This window comes from Eulemur rufifrons, chromosome 16, assembly GCF_041146395.1.
Source record: "Eulemur rufifrons isolate Redbay chromosome 16, OSU_ERuf_1, whole genome shotgun sequence".
Classification (NCBI taxonomy): Eukaryota; Metazoa; Chordata; class Mammalia; order Primates; family Lemuridae; genus Eulemur; species Eulemur rufifrons.
Genome location: NC_090998.1, coordinates 37880849 through 37896035, shown reverse-complemented (window position 1 = coordinate 37896035; position 15187 = coordinate 37880849). Strand labels below are relative to the sequence as shown.

The following is a 15187-nucleotide window of genomic DNA, read 5'->3' as shown; positions in this document are numbered from 1 at the left end:
GGCACAAGTCCTTTCTTTGCCACTGTAAGCTTGTGAGCAAGTCACTTGAGTTTCTCAAAAAACCAGAACAGAATCAAAACAAACAAACAAAAAATCAGTCTGGGAAAATTAGATGGTTTCTAAAGTCCATTCCAACTTAGAAATTGTAAAGATGGGGAAACAGTCTTCCTTGGACGTCTCTGGTACTGAATAGAAACCTCTTCTCCTTCGTGTGTCAACCTAAGCAGAAGTGGCTCATAAGTGTGCTGGTTTTATGGAAGCCACGTAGGGGGAAGTTCTCCAATGGAGGTGAGGGCTGTGTATTTCAGTCATTCCAAAGCCTTCCCATTCCAGGGTTTCTGTGAATCTATGATGTCTACAGTTTTCACTGCAATCTCAGAACTTAACATGAGAGTCCACAAAGACTGGGCTATTTTCTGAATTGCTACCAGTGGATTTGAATAAAGCCAAGTCAAATTTGGACCATCTTCTGTGCATCTTCTTGGACATTAAAAGCCAAAAATAGGGAGGAGAAAAAAAGAACACCTGGTAAAATGGGCAGTTATAGGGTTTAGTCTAGACCAGAGGAAGGTAAACTAGCTAGCCCCTCCCCATTGATGGCTAACTCAGGGAGGTCATAAGTGAGAATTTGATCTCTCTTCGTGACTTGTACCCTTGTGGGTTGTCAGAGTGGATAGCTTTAGGAGTAAAGGGATTTGAATGTGAAGGAGATTTGTATTCGCCTGAGCTCTTGAGACCAACATCAGATGCTCTCAGTGGAGGATACCTGTATGACACCATTTCTAACACTGGAACAAGAGCCACAGATATGATTAGGGCTCTGTGGGCTTCCTTCATCTTTGTTCTTCCCTTAGAGAATTCAAGGGTGAAACTTCTGAGCAAGGAAATATCTCTATAGTCTTTCTGTCCAAGGGGAAGACTTCTTGATTCTGCCTCCCAATTAACAATGGCAAGAGGGACTTCATCTCAGCTCTAGACCTTAGAGAGTGAGGGAGGTCGCTGGAGAGGCCCTGAAGCAGGAGGCCTGTTCTGATTCCGAATGGGTTCTCCAGGGCCAACTACTCCTCCCCTGTATCAATCTTGTTTCAGTGGCTTGAGTCATCAAGAGACCCTAGGGTGACCAATATTTCTTTTTTTTTTTTTTCCAGTTCTACTTCTGTGTAAAAAAGTATTTTGGAAAAAATGTGTGTGTGTGTGTTTTTTTTTTTTACAATATTTTATTTTATTTTTTGAGACAGGGTCTCACTCTGTCACCAGGGCTAGAGTGCAGTGGTGTCATCATAGCTCACTGTGACCTCAAAGTCCTCAGCTCAAGTGATCCTCCTGCCTCAGCCTCCCGAGTAGCTGGGACTGCAGGTGCACACCACCATGTCAGGCTAATTTTTCTATTTTTTTATAGAGATGGGGTCTCACTATGTTGCTCAGGCTGGTCTCAAACTCCTGACTTCAAGCAATCCTCCTGCCTCAGCCTCCCAAAGTGCAAAGATTACAGGCATGAGCCATTGTGCCCAGTCCAATATTTTCTTTAAAGAAATTATTTCTATTTTTAATTATATAGGTACATAATAGTTGTATATCTTCATAGGGTACATGTGAAGTTTTGATGCAGGCATACAATGTGAATTAATCAAATCAGGGTAATTGGGGTATCCATCACCTCAGACATTTATCATTTCTTTGTGTTAGGAACATTCCAATTTGATTCTTTCAGTTATTTTAAAGTATAACCTAACTTATTGTTGATTATAGTCACTTCAGTTGTGCTATCAAATATTGTTCATTCTACTTAACTAACTATATTTTTGCACACATTAAAGATCCCTGCTTTATCCCCCTCTCCCTGCTAGCCTTCCCAGCATCTGGTAACCATCATTCTACTCTCTGTCTCCATGAGATGAATTGCTTTTAATATTTAGCTCCCACATATGAGTGAGAACATGAAAGATTGGTCTTACTGTGGTTGGCTTATTTCACTTAACATAATGTCCTCCAGTTCCATCCATGTTGTTGCAAATGACAGGATTTCATTCTTCTTTGTGGCTATATAATATTCCATTGTGTATATATACCACATTTTTTTATGTCCCTATACACCATAATTTCTTTATCCAGTCTTCTGTTTATGGACACTTAGGTTGATTACAAATCTTGGCTATTGTGAACAGTGCTGCAATAAACATGGGAGTGTAGATATCTTTTCTATATGCTGGTTTCCCTTCCTTTGGATATATACCCAGCAGTGGGATTGCTGGGTCATATGCTAGTGCTGTTTTTAGTTTTTTGAGGAACCTCCATACTGTTCTTCATCATGGTTGAACTAATTTACATTCCCACCAACAGTGTATGAGAGTTCCCCTTTCTCTACATCCTCACCAGCATTTGTTTTTGCCTGTCTTTTTGATAAAAGCCATTTCAACTGGGTTGAGATGATATCTGATTGTAGTTTTGATTTGCATTTCTCTGATAACTAATAATGTTGAGCATTTTTTCACATACTTGTTGGCCGTTTGTATGTTGTATTTTGAGGAATGTCTATTCAGATTCTTTGCCCATTTTTGAATTGGATTATTTGATTTTTCCTATTGAGATGTTGGAGCGTCTTATATATTCTAGTTATTAATCCCCTGTTAGATGGGTAGTTTGCAAATATTTTCTCCCATTCTGTGGGTTGTCTCTTCACTTTGTTGATTGTTTCCTTTGCTGTGCCATAGCTTTTTAGCTTGATGGGATCCCATTTGTCTAATTTTGTTTTGGTTGCCTGTACTTTGGGAATATTACTCAAGAAGTCCTTGGCCAGACCAATGTCCTGAAGCATTTTCCCAAAGTTTGCTTTTAGTGGTTTTATAGTTTCAGGTCTTAGGTTTAAGTCTTTTTTTTTTTTTTTTTTGAGACAGAGTCTCACTCTGTTGCCCGGGCTAGAGTGAGTGCCGTGGCGTCAGCCTAGCTCACAGCAACCTCAAACTCCTGGGCTTAAGCGATCCTCCTGCCTCAGCCTCCCGAGTAGCTGGGACTACAGGCATGTGCCACCATGCCCGGCTAATTTTTTTGTATATATATATTTTAGTTGTCCATATAATTTCTTTCTATTTTTAGTAGAGACGGGGTCTCGCTCTTGCTCAGGCTGGTCTCGAACTCCTGACCTCCAGCGATCCACCCGCCTCGGCCTCCCAGAGTGCTAGGATTACAGGCGTGAGCCACCGCGCCCGGCCAGGTTTAAGTCTTTAATCCATTTTGATTTGATTTTTATATATGGCAAGAGATAAGGATCTAGTTTCATTCTTCTGCATGTGGATATCCAGTTTTCCTAACGCTATTTATTGAAGAGACTGTCCTTTCCCCACTACTATATGTTCTTGGCATCTTTGTCAAATATAAGTTCACTATAGATGTTTGGATTTATTTCTGGGTTCTCTTTTCTGTCCCAGTTGTCTATATGCCAGAGTACCATGCTGTTTTGTTTACTACAGCTCTGTAGTTTATTCTTTGGTATTTTATTTTATTTTATTTTATTTGTAGCTATTATAAATGGGATTACTTTCTTGGTTTCTTTTTCAGATTGATTACTGTTGGCATATAGAAATGCTACTGATTTTTGTGTGTTGATTTTGTATCCTGCAACTTTACTAAATTTGATTATGAGTTCTAATAATTTTTTTGTAGAGTATTTAGGTTTTTCAAGATAGAAGATTGTACTGGCTGCAAACAAGGATAATTTGACTTATTCCTTTCCAATTTGGATGCTCTTTATTTCTTTCTCTTGTCTGTTGCTCTAGCTAGAACTTTCAGTACTATGTTGAATAACAGTGGTGAAAGTGGACATCCTTATCTTGTTCCAGATCTTAGAGGAAAAGCTTTCAGTTTTTCCCATTCAATATGATAACTGCTGTGAGTCTTTCATATATAGCTTTTACTGTGTTGGTAAGTTCCTTCTATAACCAATTTTTTTGAGAGGTTTTTTTTTTTAATTATGAAGGGTTGTTGAATTTTATTGTATACTTTTTCAGCATCAGTTGAAATGACCATATGGTTTTTGTCCTTTGTTCTGTTGATATGATGTATAATATTGATTGATTTGCATATGTTGAAACATACTTGCATCCTTGGGATGAATTCCACTTGATCATGATGAACATAATCTTTTTCATGTGTTGTTAAATTTAGTTTGCTTATATTTTTTTGAGAATTTTTGCACATATGTTCATCAGAGATATTGGCCTATAGTTTTCTTTTTTGGTTGTGTCTTTATCTGGTTTTGGTATTGGGGTGATACTGGCTTCATAGAATGAGTTTGGGAGTATTCTCTCTCTTCTTTGCTTTTTTTGGAATAGTTTAAGTAGGATTGGTGTTAGATCTTTGAATGCTTGGTAGAATTTAGCAGTGAAGTCATCGGGTCCTGGGTTTTTCTTTGATAGGAGATTTTTATTACTGCTTCTATCTCATTACCTATTATTGGTTTGCTCATGTTTTGGATTTCTTCCTGGTTAATCAGGGTAGGTTGTTTGTGTCTAGCAATTTATCCATTTCTTCTAGGTTTTCCAATTTATTGGCATATAGTTGCTTATGATAGTCTATAATGATCCTTTGGATTTCTGCTGTATCAGTTGTAATGCCTCCTTTTTCATCTCTGTTTTTATTTATTTGGGTCCCTCCCCCTTTTTTTCTTAGTTAGTCTGGCTAATGGTATGTCAATTGTTTATCTTGGAGGCAGAAGGATTGCTTGAGCCCAGGAGTTGGAGGTTGCAATGAGCTACGATGATGCCACTGTACTCTACCCAGGGTGATAGAGCAAGACTCTGTCTCAACAACAACAAAATAAGGAAACTGAGTACCCCTCCTCACAACCCCCCTTTCATAAAAAACATTTTTAAAAAGGGCCAGGTTAGGCCGGGCGAGGTGGCTCACGCCTGTAATCCTAGCACTCTGGGAGGCCGAGGTGGGTGGATTGTTTGAGCTCAGGAGTTGGAGACCAGCCTGAGCAAGAGCGAGACCCCACCTCTACTAAAAATAGAAAGAAATTATATGGACAGCTAAAAATATATATAGAAAAAATTAGCCGGGCATGGTGGTGCATGCCTGTAGTCCCAGCTACTCGGGAGGCTGAGACAGGAGGATCGCTTGAGCTCAGGAGTTTGAGGTTGCTGTGAGCTAGGCTGATGCCACGGCACTCACTCTAGCCTGGGCAACAGAGTGAGACTCTGTCTCAAAAAAAAAAAAAACAAAAAAAAGGGCCAAGTGAGGTGGCTCACATCTGTAATCATAGAACCCTGGGAGGGTGAGATAGGAGGATTGCTTGAGCTCAGGAGTTTGAGACCAGCCTGAGCAAGAGCGAGACCCTATCTCTACTAAAAATAGAAAGAAATTAGCTGGGTGTGGTGGTGCATGCCTATAGTCCCAGCTACTTGGGAGGATCGCTTGAGCCCAGGAGTTTGAGGTTGCCGTGAGTTAGGCTGATGCCATGGCACTCACTCTAGCCTGAGCAACAGAACGAGACTCTGTTTCAAAAAAAATTGTTTATCTTTTCAAAAAATCAACTTTCATTTCTTGATCTTTTATATTTTTTTGTTTCAATTTCATTTATTTCTGCTTTGATCTTTATTTTGTTTCCTCTACTAATTTTGGGTTTGGTTTGCTCTTGTTTTTCTAGTTCTTTGAGATGCATCATTAGATTGTTTATTTGAAGCTTTTATACTTTTTAGATGTAGGCACTTATCACTATAAATTTTCCTCTTTTTACTACTTTTTCTGTATCCCATTGATTTTTTTTTTTTTTTTTTTGAGACAGAGTCTCACTCTGTTGCCCGGGCTAGAGTGCCACGGCGTCAGCCTAGCTCACAGCAACCTCAAACTCCTGGGCTCAAGCAATCCTCCTGCCTCAGCCTCCTGAGTAGCTGGGACTACAGGCATGTGCCACCATGCCCGGCTAATTTTTCTATATGTATTTTTAGCTGTCCATATAATTTCTTTCTATTTTTAGTAGAGACAGGGTCTCGCTCTTGCTTAGGCTGGTCTCAATCTCCTGAGCTCAAAGGATCCGCCTGCCTCGGCCTCCCAGAGTGCTAGGATTACAGGCATGAGCTCTCATTGCTTTTGATATGTTCTGTTTTCATTTTCATTTGTTTCAAGAAATTTTTAAATTTCTTTCTTAATCTCTTCATTGACCTACTCATCATTCAGAAGCATGTTGTTTAATTTCCATGTGTTAGTATATTTTCCAGTGTTCCTCTTGCTATAATATTTTCAACTTAAACACTATTCACACCGAACATGTATAGCAGCTTAAGTTACCCAAATATAAAGTTTAAGAAGCCACAACTGTTCTAGCTTTGTTAAAAGAAAAGTTGTGCAGCAGGCTATTGTTGTGATTGTTAACAAAGCAAGGAGAAGCACTACTCAAATCATAATGTTATAATCTCTTTGTTAATTGGATTATGAGTTGGTCATATGTTAGATTTCACACAGGCATAGCTATGATGTAGCGACTCCTTAGAATAAGAGGCAATTCTCAAATCACATACTACCTCAGATGTAATATTAGCAGCAGGAATATGTATAGGCTTAAAACAACAGAAACTTATTTTCTCATGGTCCTGGAGGCTAGAAGTCTGAAATCAAGGTGTTGATTCCTTCTGAAGGCTCTGAGGGAGAATGTGTTCCATGTTCTTCTGTTAGCTTCCAGGGTTGCTGGCAATTCTTGTCGTTCTTTGACTTTCAGATTCATTACTCTGATCTCTGTCTTCACATGGTGTTTTCTCTGTATGTCTCCGTGAATTTAACGTTTCTAACATGATAACATACCATAAAAACCAGGACTAGATCTCATCTGATCTGATCTTCTAACCTCAGTAACCAAAGACATACTTGTCTATAATAAATTATTTCAAATTAACTAACAGGCCTTCCTCCAAAAAAAGAGAAGTCTTTTTGATGGGGACAAACACAATTTTAAGTCTGAATTGAGAGATCTGCTTAACAATTAGAAATTAATTTAAATGTGCTCATTTTAAAAAAATTTTAGACATTAACGAGTTTTCATTAACCCTAAGGAATCCTTTTGTCTCAAAAAAGACAATCCAAATCTTCCACCAAAAGAGGGCCCCATCTACTCAAATATTTTAGTATTTCACCCCGAGAAAAAACTTCCTTGCATTTGGATTCAGATTGTTTTTGACCACAAGACCTTCTAGAGAAGAGTCATCACTGACAATAAGATCATTAAATTGGATTTGGATTTGGTCCATAGTTCATGGGAAATCTCGAGCTGGAATAAAACACTCTTGTTCTTCCTCTTTCAGCATTTCTTAGAAAGAGCATTCAATAAATTCTTCTTCCTGTAACTCCTTTCTTTTTTGTCTGTTGAATTCATCTTCATTTTCCACCCACATTTACTCTGTAAATGGGTTGTCATCTTCACAAGAATGAATGTTAATAATCACATCTTCATTGATAATGCTTGAGCTAGTATTGCTGCAACTTGAATCTTTCATGATTGATAATAGCTGTCATTTTTTAACCCACTATACCACTGGGGGGATGGCAACCAATGATCCTGTCAACCTTTGTGGATCTCCACAGGCAGTACCACTCCCCTGCCTTGATACGTGCTTCTCCTATTGCCTCACTTTTCCAGGGTGGGTGACCAATAGTATCTAAAGATGAAAACATAGTGTTCCAAGGTATCCTAGTTCTAAAGCTTGCACTATCTTCCCTCTGTCCCTCCTTTCCTTCCTTTCTCTCTTCCTTCTGTTGGGGCACAGAAAATGATACCCCAGGCCAGGCGTGGTGTCTCACACTTGCAATCTTACCACTCTGGGAGGCTGAGGCGGGAGGATCGCTTGAGCTTGGAAGTTCGAGACCAGCTTAAGCAAAAGTGAGACCCTGTCTCTACTAAAATAGAAAAATCAGCCGGGTGTGGTGGTGCATGCCTATAGTCCCAGCTACTTGAGGACTGAGGCAGAAGACTGAGGCAGGAGGATCACTTGAGCCCAGGAGTTTGAGATTGTAATGAGCTATGAGCTATGATGACACCACTGCACTCTACCAGGGCAACAGAGTGAGACTCTGTCTCAAACAAACAAACAAAAAAACCCAAAAAACCAAAAAACAAAACAAAGAAAATGATACCCCAAGTATGGCACTTTGACATATTGAGTACTTTGAATTAGAGAAGCAGCCTCAGAACCAAGGTCTCTCTGACATTACCCCTCCTCCAACTCTTCCAAAGTGCAGGGAGGAGCTTTCTTTGAAGCTTCTTTTATTTGACTGAAGGAAGATCCTCCTTATCCTCCCCCCTGGAATCTACAGTACTCAAAGGAGATTAACTCATATCTCAGCAGAGGAGACTAAAGGTCTCCAAGCACACTCACACAGACTTTTCACCTATTTTTATGCAGACTGATACTGAGAAACTTTATCTACATAAAAAGACAACTTTTGTTTGAAGTGCAATTTCTCCCCTCTCCATCCCAGAGCTTGTTGATACCACTCTCCAGTAACTTTCAAGCCCCTATTTCTTTCTGTAGCCCAAATTGATATTTAAGTTTCAACCACCCGCCCCTTCTTTGAGTTTCATATTTTGTGAGGGTTCCATGCATAGGGACATAATAAATTTGCATGCTTTTTCTCCCGTTAATCTGTCTACTGCCAAATTTATTCCAGAGACTCAGATTATCAAACCCTCAGAGGGCAGAGGGAAAGTTCCCTTTGCCTCTACACTTCCCTCTTTCCTTCCTTCCTGTTTTATGTTTTAAATCACATTTATGATTGCAAAAAATAAGATGATACAAATGATATAAAGAGAAAAAAATTTATTATGTCATTCAAAATTAATTCTTCTGTTTAGTGTGTTGACTGAAAAAGTCACACAATTCATAAATTTAGCAAGGAAAGCTTTATTTATTATAAGGGTTGCAGCCTGCACGGTGTCCAGTCTAACAAACAGGGAAGCATAGCCTTTGGCAGAAACCAAAAATGAGCACATCAAGGGAAGACGGATGGGACAGTAGTTTTATGCTAAACAGACTGGCTAAACATACATATTTAATGTTATAGGAGAAACTATGAAAATTCATGAAAGGGTGTCATGCACATGCATGATAAGCAAACATACATGTTACATACATCCCATGTCCACTTGGGAGTTGAGACAACATTAAAATGCAGTAAAATTAGGTTCTACACATCAAAAGGTGAAACTCAGAACACAAAGGCACTCAGTGCATATCCTCTGTAAAAACCGGGCAGAACTAGGTCATGGTCCATGGTCTTTTACCAGTAAAATGGTTAGTGAGCCCACAAGGGAGGTTCACTGTTGCTGCACAGAAAGCCAATTAGTGAGACAATGAGGATTGCCAAGGAAGAAAGGATTTATTGCAGGAGATACAGCTACTGGGAGGAGGAGGTATGGACTGCCTCAAATCTGCCTCCCAGATCAACAGGGTCAAGGGTTTTTCTGGAGGTGAAATGACTAATGTATGAGGGGAGTGAGCATCATTATATATTTAGGGAGGAGTACAGGGCACACAAGCCCAGTGAGAAATCATGCTAGTACATACATCCCATGATCAAAAAATGGCAGGCAAATCCCTCCCAGGGTGGGGATTTTAGTATTATAATGAGCTAGGGGTTAATATTGGTCATTCTTTCAGCCTTGTGCACAGGCTCAGTGGGTCCTTGGGCACGATCTGTGGTGGGGTATCACTTATCTTGTCTTCTCTGCACAAATAGGTGGTGTAAGTCTTTGTAGTTATCGTAACTATAAGGAGGCTCTGCTGTTTCTGGGAAAGAAACTCAAAAGGAAATGCATCAGTGCAACAGAAAGTTACAAAGTTCTGGTCAGCAAATCTTACTAGCCTGGGAATTTGGAACATAAGAGAACTACAAAACAAAACAAAACAAAACAAAAAAACCAAACACTAGAAAAATGTTTTCTTGCTTATGAAGCCGGTTACAGAAGGTTACTGAAATCAGTCTCTAACCCAACTAAAACTGTAGTTATGGCTTGTGGAACAGAAGGAGTCAGTTAATGTCTGGCAGTTGGTGAGCTGGAATGGTTTTAATATTGTTTATCTCAAGGCCAGTGCTTGTTTAGCTGCTAGAGAAAAAGAAGAAATCTTGTGGCAGTTAGAACACAGTTTATCTTTAAGTCAAGGGGGTGCAAGACTTAACCCTTGCTTGGCATGGCATCAGGTCTTGTTTATGATTTAGTATCTTGCAATAAAAAGGAGAGGAGAAGGAGGACACAGCTCAGGTGTAGATCATAGAGAGAAGTGCTGCACCCTGCTGGGGACCTCATGGAGGAAAATCACGAAGCAGAGAAGGAAGAGAATAAAGTAAAAAAGATATCAGCAAGGATCAAACCCAGAGAGGCTCAGAGCCCAGTGAAAGGGTAGAGGGGAATCCCTCTCTCCCCACCACACTCCTTTGGTGATCAGTGGGCTAACGTATTACTTAGAGGCTTTTCCACCCCCGTGAGTCCAAGCACTGCAGCAACCATGGAATTGAGGGGGAGATTTGCATGATCCCAGAGCTTGGACATTCTGTGCCTGGCTCCCCTCCAAGGAGGGTGACCCAAGAGGCCAGGGAGCTGGCTTTCTTCCATTCAGAGGCTTATCATTTTCCCACCCCTCCCCCACCCACTGCAACCAGGAGAGCAGTCTGAGCCAAGAAGTTGGCAAGCAGCTGCCCCCTGCCCCAAGCTGTGGTATTCTTGAGTCTGAGGGTTCCACAGAGAGTGGGGGCCATGGCTTCTCCCTTGAGGACCTGCAGCGAGCCTGGGGTGCCTGATCTGGGAGCTCCCTGCCTGATAGTATTTCATGGAGACACACACCAGTGGGTCAGATACGCAGGCCAGATCCAGTGTACCCTGGACTCGAGCAGGTTGCTTAGGGACAAATGGGGGATGTTTGGGAGTTGGACTTGGGGGGTGAGAGCACCCACACAGGCAGAACTGATGGGAGAAAACTGTGGGGGTCCTAGATGTGGCAGTCTGGGAGAGTGTCCATCCCCCACACAGGAAAGCCACACTGTTGAACTAGGATGGGTTCTCTGGAGGGGAAGATCCCAGCCTGGGGTGCCATAGCAACCAAGCATGGCACCATCATGTGCCCAAACTGAGGGCATTTGCAGCCCCTCCCCCATGATCAGACCTCCTGGTCTGGAGAACCCACCTTGACTCTCCTCCCCGTGGCTTTCCTTAGAGACTGAGGAAGTAAACTTGGTGCCCTTCTGAGGCTCAAAGCAGTGCTGTTGGACTAGGGTGGGTCCTCCCGTGGGGAAGATCCCAGCCTGGGGCACCATAGCAAACAAGCATAGCGCCCAGGCCATTGAGGATTTGTGGCCCCTCCCTGACAGCCAGCCCTCTAGGTCTGGAGAACCTGCTTTGACTCTCCTCCTTGTAGCTCCCCCTAGCAGCCAGGAAAACAACATCTGAGCCCTGCTGAATGAGGCTTTGCAAAACCTTCCAGGTTCACACAACCTAACCATGCCCGGACTTGCTCTTCCACTCACTTATGCTGTGGTGGGGGTCCAAGCAATCCCCTGGGAACTACAGGGCCCGTCCCAAATCCTGGGGCATTCAAGCACTCCACCTGAAGGACTAGAGCTTATCACAGGCACAAAAGAACATCTCTTCTGCTCTGTCATGCAAGCATCAACCACTGACAGGGAGAACAACTCTATAGCTCATTACAGCATCTACCAACGCAATAAAACAGGGTGTGGCTGATTCTTACTCACAAGTATCACCTGCTATGTCAGAGATTAAGCTGAGGGTCCCAATAAAATTCACAAAGCTTGGATGAGGTGAATACAACCGGATAGAGGCAACCCAAGGGAATACTATTTTTTTTGGGGAAAAACAAAAGTTACAGGCAGCTTGATCTGTGAGGGTGTCTCCTTCTTCCACTACAGACCTCTGGGGTGATTGGGGAGCTGCTCAGAGTCTGTGCAGAGACATTCCACCATAGAGGAGGTACAGCAGAGATCTGGTGCCTGCCAATCCCAGACTTCTGCAACTGATGATTCCTTGATCACTCTGGTGCATGGAGCCAGGTCTGCATGGGACCCAGCCACCCAGCAGTAACCTTCTCATTACCCCATCAAGGCCAGGGAGGGAACAGACACTCCCCCATGTTGTGCCCTGTGACTGAGGACTGAGCACAACTCCTCTCTGGTGCGGGAGCTGAATAAAGGAGGAGCCTCAGATACCACAGGCACCACTTGAGAAGCCAGGGTGATTGCCTCAGTGGGTCCTAGGAGTGGGGGGAGAACCTTGACTGACCAGTAGCTCCGGCCCACATATGCAGACCCCGTGCTGGTGGAACAGCCCTTCATATGGGCGGCTCTGTCTCCAAATTCCCAGAGCCAGCTCTGAAGCCCTTGCTGTGCCTGAGTCTGAGGCTCTGGCCCTGTAGCTCCAGGGTCCCTAATTCTACTCCTGAGACTCCAGAGTGGTGACTGGTCCCCAAGACAACACAACTGACTCCCCACCATAACTACTGGGATGGCAGAACCTCCCTGAGGTCCAACACTTCACTCAGCACCCCCCGGCCCTGAGCAGCCATCACTCCTGGACTTGGTTTGGGAGAGTCCTCAGCAAAGGAGAGCAGGTGCCCTGCAATCCTATCAACACAGAGCTGAGAGAAGAGGAGCTAGATGAGAAGAAACTGGCAAAATAATCCTGGCAACATGAGAAAACAAAATAGTTCAACACCCCCAAGGGAACACAATGAAGCTATATTAGTGGACCACACCCACAAGGAAATTGCCAAAATGACAGAAATGGAATTCAGAATATGGATTGCAAAAAAGGTGAATGGAATTGAAGAGAAAGTTGAAAATCAACAAAAAGAAGCCAAAAAAAATGTTTCAGGAAATTAATGAAAAAAATAAAATAGTCACTACAGAGCTAGACAACATAAGAAAGGAAATAATGGAGCTTGAAGAAATGAAAGAGTCATTTAGGGACTTTCAAAATGCAGAAGAAAGCTTTAACAACAGGCTAAACAAACGAAAAGGAAGAATCTCAGAGCTTGAAGACAAGGCTCTTGAGATAACCCAGTCATTCAAAGAGGTGGAGAAGAGTATACAAAAGTTGGAGCAATCATTGAGAGACATATGGGAGTATATGAAGCAAACTAACATTAGAGTTATAGGTATCCCTCAGGGAAAAGAAGAAAGAGCTAAAAGCACAGAGAATGTATTTGAGGAAAACTTCCTGGGTATCAGAATTTCGGACATACAGATGCAAGATGGACATCAAACACTGGGAAGATTCATAGCAAATAAGTCACCTCCAAGACACAGTAATCACCTGGCTAAAGTCAAAATGAAGAAGAAAGTTCTGCAAGCAGCAAGATGAAAGCATCAAATAACCCACAAAGGAAAACCCATCAGGCTAACTGCAGACTTCTCAGTGGAAACCTTGCAAGCCACAAGGGATTGTGGCCTCATCTTCAATTGAGTTAAACAGAACAACTGCCAGCCTAGAATTTTATATCCTGCAAAACTAAGTTTTACAATTGATGAAGGAATAGTGTTTTCCAGACAAGTAAATACTGAGGGAATTTACCATGACTAGACCTGTTCTGCATGAAATACTCAGAACAGCACTATACACAAACCAGCAAAACAGATACATACCACATAAATTCACCTAACCACCCCCTCCAAAAAAACCTCCACAACTCCTATAAAACAATAGAACAAGAGGTAAAACAAAGCAATAAGGGACTACCCAACAGATTGAACAGACCAACATCCCACATATCAATGCTATCAATTGTGAACAGACTGAATGCACCTCTCAAAAGGCACAGGCTAGCTGAATGGATGAAAGAACACAACTGAAGTACCTGCTTTCTCCAGGAAACACACCTAAACCACAAGGACACACACAGAATTAACATGAAAGAATGTTATACCACAGATTTCCTAACTCACCAAGATTGCCTCCAACTTCCTACCACCAAAATAAAGTTGCAATAAACATTTTAATACATGTTTCCTTAAGGCTTATGGGACAATTTTTAAGAGAATTTTACCTAGGTGGAGAATTTCTGGTCATAGTGTTTGTATATATAATTTGATTAAGTACTCTTACATGGTAGTGGTTGACAACCAGTAAATACTGGTTTCTCTAGCACTAAATACTCACCAACTAACTAATATTTGGTAGTTTATCAGCTGTGAAGTGACATCTCTTTGCTGTTTTAACTTACATTTGTTTACTTACTAATGAGTTTGAGCATCTCTTCAGATATTCTTAGTAATATGAGTTTCCTTTTCTATACATGCTGCTTCTTATCCTTTGCCTGTTTTTCTTATTAGATTTTTTTCCCCACTTGCTGTTTTGCAGCTGCTTGTATATTTAAGGTTTAATTTCTTGTTAGTTTTGGATAGTACAAATATCTTCTATTCTATCATATTTGTGTTATCTTAGACCATGAAATCTTGCATTGAACATAAGCTCTTAATATTGATGAATCCAAATTCATTTTTTGTCCTTATGTTTTGTGCTTTTGAAATTTGGTCTAAGAGATACTATACCATGCTAACTCACAAAGATATTTCTTCAATTAACTTTATAGTTTTATCTTTGGCCTTTAAGTCCACTACATAAATGTGGTGGTGGTGTTAGGTAGGGATCCAATTTGATTTTCTTCAAATTATGAGTTAGTTTCTACCACCTATTATACAATCTACATATTTCCCATTGATTTGGTGGCAACTTTATCAAATGTTAGTTTCCAGTATGTACATTATTCTCTCTCTAAATGCTCTATTCTGTTCTATTGGTCTATTTCTTCACCTTACTCTTTTTATTACCATAGCCTTGTAATATCTCCTAATATCTCAGAAGGCAATTGTCTTCCCCCCTTTACTCTTTTTCTTATAAAGAGGTTGACTTGGATATTCATTAGCCTTTATTCTTCCAAATAAATGAATGTTAGAGTAAGTACATTGAGATCCTTAAAAAGTCTAACAGGAATTTTGATTGGTTTCACATTGAAATTATAGGTTAAAATGGGAGAAAAATAAACATTTATAGTAGTCAATCATCTCATCCAAAATAATCTTCAATGTCATTTATTTCCTCCATTGACATCTTAGGTATTTTACATTAGGTTAATTCTTAGACACTTAATAATTTTGTTGCTTTTATAAACCGTATCTTATTCTTGATTATATT

The 15187-nt window shown here is 41.0% G+C and overlaps 1 pseudogene; it reads right to left on the bottom strand.

Annotated features, from left to right (window-relative positions):
- Positions 1-7103: 7103 nt before the first annotated feature.
- On the bottom strand, positions 7104-7484 carry LOC138397202 (polyadenylate-binding protein-interacting protein 2 pseudogene; annotated as a pseudogene).
- Between the last annotated feature and the right edge of the window lie 7703 nt (positions 7485-15187).